At 62.4% G+C, this 5,724-nt stretch overlaps 1 long non-coding RNA gene across 3 annotated transcripts; it reads left to right on the top strand.

Annotated features, from left to right (window-relative positions):
* The first annotated feature begins 1,656 nt into the window (after positions 1-1,656).
* On the top strand, positions 1,657-5,435 carry LOC147601915 (uncharacterized). 3 transcript variants are annotated; one of them, XR_015257752.1, is made up of 3 exons: positions 1,657-2,252; positions 3,694-4,659; positions 5,200-5,435. It is a non-coding gene; the product is annotated as an uncharacterized LOC147601915 (long non-coding RNA). The 3 variants fall into 3 exon arrangements; XR_015257751.1 differs by having other exon boundaries at positions 1,657-2,312; XR_015257753.1 differs by lacking the exon at positions 1,657-2,252 and adding an exon at positions 2,502-3,500.
* Positions 5,436-5,724: the final 289 nt, after the last annotated feature.

Genomic DNA, 5,724 nt, shown 5'->3' with positions numbered 1-5,724 from the left:
AACGCCGAGGCCCTCGGCTCCGCAGACCGGCTGGGCTCCGCTCTGAGCGAGCATTCGGAGCCAGGGCCCTGCCTGCCCCGAGCCAGGTGCTCCGCGGCGTAACTCTGCCCCAAGAGCGGGCTGGCATTTCCATCAGCAGCCCCAAGAGCCGCTTCCGTTGGGGATCCCCGGTGCAGGCCATGCTGCAGAGACCCTTCAGCACAGACTTTGCCCTGTCCACCTGCCGGGCCTCTCCCGCGTTGGTCCTCTGCCTTGTCCCCCCACATCCCACCTCCGGTGCAGTCACGGACCCTGGGCAGGGTCTGCATGCGTCCTGCAGTGCAGGGCCGCGGAGGGGGTGCTGCCGGCGGGACGGCTCGTGTGGTGTGCTGCTGCCTCCACGCCCTCTTTCCCTGAGCTCCTCTTTGGTTGTCCTGAGCACGGGAACACCGCTGGGATGCCTCCCTTTGCGCTAGGGATCTTGGCTAAGGCGGCTGGGGACCTCAGGCAGTGAGATAACGGGTCTGAAGGCACAGGCTTTGGCGTCCACTCCGGATTCCCCGGATCTGAAGGCACAGGCTTTGGCGTCCACTCTGGATTCCCCTGGTCTGCAGGTACAGGCTTTGGCGTCCACTCCGGATTCCCCGGATCTGAAGGCACAGGCTTTGGCATCCACTCCGGATTCCCTGGATCTGAAGGCACAGGCTTTGGCGTCCACTCCGGATTTCCCGGATCTGAAGGCACAGGCTTTGGCATCCACTCCGGATTCCCTGGATCTGAAGGCACAGGCTTTGGCGTCCACTCCGGATTCCCCGGATCTGAAGGCACAGGCTTTGGCGTCCACTCTGGATTCCCCTGGTCTGCAGGTACAGGCTTTGGCGTCCACTCTGGATTGCTGCACGTGGGCGCTGAGGCAGGAGTGATGTGCTGCTCGGGGTGAGTTCTCCTTTTTTGCCGTCCGGAAGGGCGAAGGGACCCGTTCTGCTCCGCAGCCCCTGGGCAAGGGGGCACTGGGAGACGTGGAACTGGGGCTCGCTCCGGTCTCATCCAGCTTCCCCGGGCGATCCGGCACTGCTGCTGTGGTTTGAACTGCGGCACCGTGCTTTCGGCCACCGTGTGACTGGGAGAGCCTGAAAGGTCTCTTTCCAAGAGATCTCTCTCAGCTCCTCTGCGGAGGGAAGCTGCTTTACAACGTGGCGGTCCTGAGGGGCTCGTCCCGCAGCGACGGACAGCTGGCCAGGCGCTCCATGCTTTATTTCATGGGAATCCAGGTGTGTACCATTTTGAGTGGGCTCTGACTCTACACTGCCGGAGTCCGAGGGGATTTTTGAACCCCTTTCGGGGTTAGTTTGCTCTTACTCCTCTCCAGATTGCTCTGTGGGATCTGGGTTTTGCGGGAAAGCCCAGGCGATGCCACACAGCCGGGACCACCCCTCGCTGCGGGAGCGGGGCACGACGTGTGCGCTCCAGGGCCGGGCAGCGCCCGCTCCGCAGGGCGCCGGTGTTCGTGGTGCTGAGGCCTGGGTTGAAGCTCCCGGCCTGCCTTCCTCCCCTCCCTGCGAGGCGGCCCCTCTTGGCGTGCCGTCTATTTTTATCTGCATTTGATGGATAGGGCTGGGATATAGCGACGTCACGTGTTTTTGCACAACGTGCACTTTGTTACGGTTTAAGGTTCAGTCTAGGTGCCAGACTGACTCTACGAAGCCGACAAACATCTTCCCTGCTGCTTTGTTTTCTTTCAGCACATTTGTTAGTGGTTTCTGCGGGTGAAGACGTGGCCAGTGCATGGCCTCTCAGGAATCTGCTTGTTTCCTGAGTGGATACACCAGGCTCCAGCCTCTCCTCTCTGCACCTCCCCTCATAGGCCCTTCGCAAGCACAGGACCCTCACACGCGTGTCCCCCGCTGCTGTCAGCGTGGGGCTTACATGTGTGAATTCACAGGAGGGCAGGCCGGCAGGCGTGCAACGCTGCAGGATCTGAGCTCTCCTGGGAATAACACAGAGCAGTTCCCGAAAATACTTCTTACGGCTATTGCTGCTGAAGGCATCTCTGCTGTCACCCCTGGGATGGCGCACACTGCGAGCGCTTCGGGGCAAGCGTCAGGCCGGAGTGCTCGGTGAGGGGCTGCAGACTCGTGTGCCCAAGCCCTGCTCATTCCAGCTCTGCCTGTGCTCCCGCCCGCAGCTGCCATGCGGCGCAGGAAACGTGTATCCAGCTCTTCCGTAGGTGGGAAGCCAGCCAGCGTCTGTAACAGTGCCCTGCGTAAACAGAGGTGAAGCTGGCCACAGGACAGGGCGCAGCGTGGGCGTGTGCTGGGACCAGGGCGTTTGCGGTAACTGGTCACGGCTCAGGGCTAAAACTGGGATGGTTTGAATCTGCTGGGGAGGGCGTATCCGTCTGCGCGGGAGCAGGGGACAGCAGCAGCCAGGCTGATGTGCGGGGATGGGGGCAGCGGCTGTGTGACCGTCCACAGCGGTGAGCGCATGGCGTGGGCTGCGGGTCAGGCTCCGGGTGACGGAGGAGCTGGACCCCGCAGTCGGAGGCAGAGGGGCATCGCTGGGAGGGAGGAAGGCATCCCTGTCTGATCAGAGCGGTGGAGGGAGGGCACCCGGAGCTGTGGCACCGAGGGGCAGCCGGGGCGAAGGGACCAGGGTCAAGGGCAGGGATGGCGGAGGAAGGTGGGGGTCTAAGCCCTGGGAGCACTGCCAGCGATTGCCCCGCAAGAGCCAGCCGTCGGAGCGGGGAGCCTGCTGCTCTGACTGGTGCTCCCGCCGGAGAAGGGCAATTTCGTTGCCTGTGGCTGGTCATGCACAAAGGGCGCCTGGTTTTTGTCAGACCTTGTTGCGTGCCCTCCCGTTCTTGGCAGGCTCCCGCAGACAGCTGGAGGGGCTCGGCGCTGCTCCGCGGCCCTGGCAGGGGACTTGGTCGGAGTTTCCCCACTCCGGGCCTCTTTCGCAAGAGGGAAGCGTGGCTGCGGGCCGCGCTCGCGGCAGAGGACAGCGTGTTCAGCGCAGCAGCATGCCACATGCTGTGCACGGCTGAGGTGGGCCCCGGCCCCAGTGCTCCCATGTCCTGGCCTCCCGTGTGCGGCTGCCAGGGTGTTTCCTGCTTTTCAGGCCGTGCTTTCCTTCCGTAAACCTCAGAGGGTTCCTCCAGGTCCCCTCCCTCTGCAGCCCTGCTGCTCCCAGGACGCGCAGCCTCCCCAGAACCTCCTGACGACCCCCTTGTCCTGAGGCAGAGCCGGCCGCTCCAGGCTCTTCCCTGCCCAGTGCTCAGATGCCGGCCTGGGAGGATGCTGGCGGACACGGGCAAGCGGGGGCGGGCGGTTTCTGTGGCTGCACGGCGGTGCAGTGTGTGGGGTCGGTGCAATGAAACGCTGCGGCTGCTGGGGCCCTGCAGCCGGTGTGACCCTCTCCCCACCCTGCGCACATGCAGCCAGTGTGGCGCGGTGCGGCGTGGCACGGCAAGGCGCGGTGAGGAGGAAGGGTGCCTGCTGCCGTCCAGCCCGGAGCACCCGGCAGTGAGTAGCCCCGTCTGCCGTTGGAGCAGTGAGGAGTTCAGTATCGCTTGGGCTGTCACATTATAGCTGGGGAGCTCCCTGTTCCAACAGCCTTAACGCTTTTTTGACCTTTTATTAAGAAAAAGAAGTAGAACCAGTTAAGTGGAGAATTAAGCAAGGCTTTCATTGTAACAATATCTTTTGTTCCTTTTAGAGTAAAAAACTTTCATTGGGAGAAACTATCAGACTTCAGCTGAGCGTAAAGATGAGGTCAGCTGTCATCCTCGGGGCCTGGGGAAAAAGGCTACCAGAGACACCCTGGAGCCCCGTGGCTAGAATCCCCTCTGTGCGCTGCTGGGACAAAACCCGGACAATTGCACACGACAGCAGATCACAACAGCAGCGGAGACAAAAAACTTCTCTCTTCTGCCACAGCCTTGCTGCCTGCGTGGATGTGGAGCCATCCCACGTCCTGCCTGCTGCTGGGAGACTGCGTTGTGTTGAAAGGGGACGTGTGAGAATGTGGGCTCCAGGAGCCAAATTAATGTGATATTTTCATCAGTGACTTTGTGACAAAACCTCAGGTGCGGGTCGGCGAGCTTAGCTATCAGCAGAGGGCTGGAGCGGTGTCCGGGCACAAGGGGTGACATTGAAGGCTGGAGGAGCAGTCATGGGCGGAAACGGAACGGTACAAAATGCAGAGTCGTGCCCTGGAGCCACTGAACAAACATCCGTGCCATAAATTAGGCCCCCATTTGGAAGGTATTAAAGCGGAAAAGGCTGCATGGTTCGGCAGCCTGGGGATGTACGTGGGCTGCCAGGTAACGCCGCCACACAGACGCGGGTGTTAGCTCCGCTGGGACGTATTGCAGAAGAGGCACAGAGCATTGTGGACAGACCGTGCTGGCCGGCCGTGCTGAAACACGGGAATTCACTGAGAAAAGGTGCAGACAGTGACTGAGATGAGTGGGGGAATGCAGAGAGGAGGCAGAGCAGCCCCGCCTGACAGCTCGTCAAACAGACGCTGAGGGGAGATAAGATTGCTCGGGGTAAGGCGCTTTATCAGTGACAAACACTGGAGCAGGAGGCTTCGCATGGGAGGACGCTGGTCTGAGCTGGCTGAAAACTGGGATGTTTGGAGCTGCTGGAGGAGGCAGCCTGGGGCAGATCCCAAGCAGAGGTATCCATTGTGCCAGGGTTTCTGTGGGGTGCTGCTACCCGGCCAGAGCTGCACACTGGCCCAGGAGAGCCCTGCCAGCCGTGTTTGCTTTGGGTGGGTGGGCTGACGTGCTGGGGAGATGGGCCGGGCTGGCTCCGTGTCCCGGTGCTGGGGAGATGGGCCGGGCTGGCTCCGTGTCCCGGTGCTGGGGAGATGGGCCGGGCTGGCTCCGTGTCCCGGTGCTGGGGAGATGGGCCGGGCTGGCTCCGTGTCCCGGTGCTGGGGAGATGGGCCTGGCTGGCTCCGTGTCCCGGTGCTGGGGAGATGGGCCAGGCTGGCTCCGTGTCCCGGTGCTGGGGAGATGGGCCCGGCTGGCTCCGTGTCCCGTGCCTCAGGGCACCGTGGTGGAGCCCTGTGGCCCCCACAGGTGGGGAACAGCACCCCTCAGCGGGGAAAGCCGCTGTGCTGTGGGTGCTCTACCTGCTTCCCACTCACGGCTGTGGCCTCGCCTGGCTGCGGGCACACTGGTGGTTTGCTGCTTTCCCGTTCCTTTTCCAGCAGGTCAGGTGCCGGGGCTTTTGCCCTCAACCCGAGTCTTCTCCGGTGGAGCTGCGCTGTTCCCCAGCGTGTCCGCTGTGGTGCGATGTTCCCGCAGGGACTGGGCGGCAGACGCTGGGACCGCCTGACCCTTTCTGTTCCCCCGTGCCTCCAAAGAGCATTCAGATGGCATTCAGATGCCTTCGGTTATGCAACTAGCTCATAACTATGCAAATATATGCTGCTTTTCCCTTACACAATGTCCTGTTTTCTTTCAGCTTCTTTTTTTGAAATTCGGCACTTCCTGTGGGAGTGCGATCCGAGTCCTGGGGAGCCATCTGGATCCCTCCCAGCCACACATCCCCAGGCAGGCTGGAGCTGGCACCGGCTCCCTTACAAAAGCCTGGCCGCCCTGGCTGCTCGAGCCCTCCTGCCCGCCGTCCTCTGCCTGCCGACACAGTCCGGGCCCCGCGGTGCACCCCGGCGCCAGTGCCACGCACTGGTGCCCGTCCCCTGCAAGAAGCAGGAACGCGGAGCAGGGGCTGCGTC

This window comes from Chlamydotis macqueenii, chromosome 2 (assembly GCF_036417535.1).
Source record: "Chlamydotis macqueenii isolate bChlMac1 chromosome 2, bChlMac1.mat, whole genome shotgun sequence".
Lineage (NCBI taxonomy): Eukaryota > Metazoa > Chordata > Aves > Otidiformes > Otididae > Chlamydotis > Chlamydotis macqueenii.
This window is presented reverse-complemented; position numbering and strand designations above follow the sequence as displayed.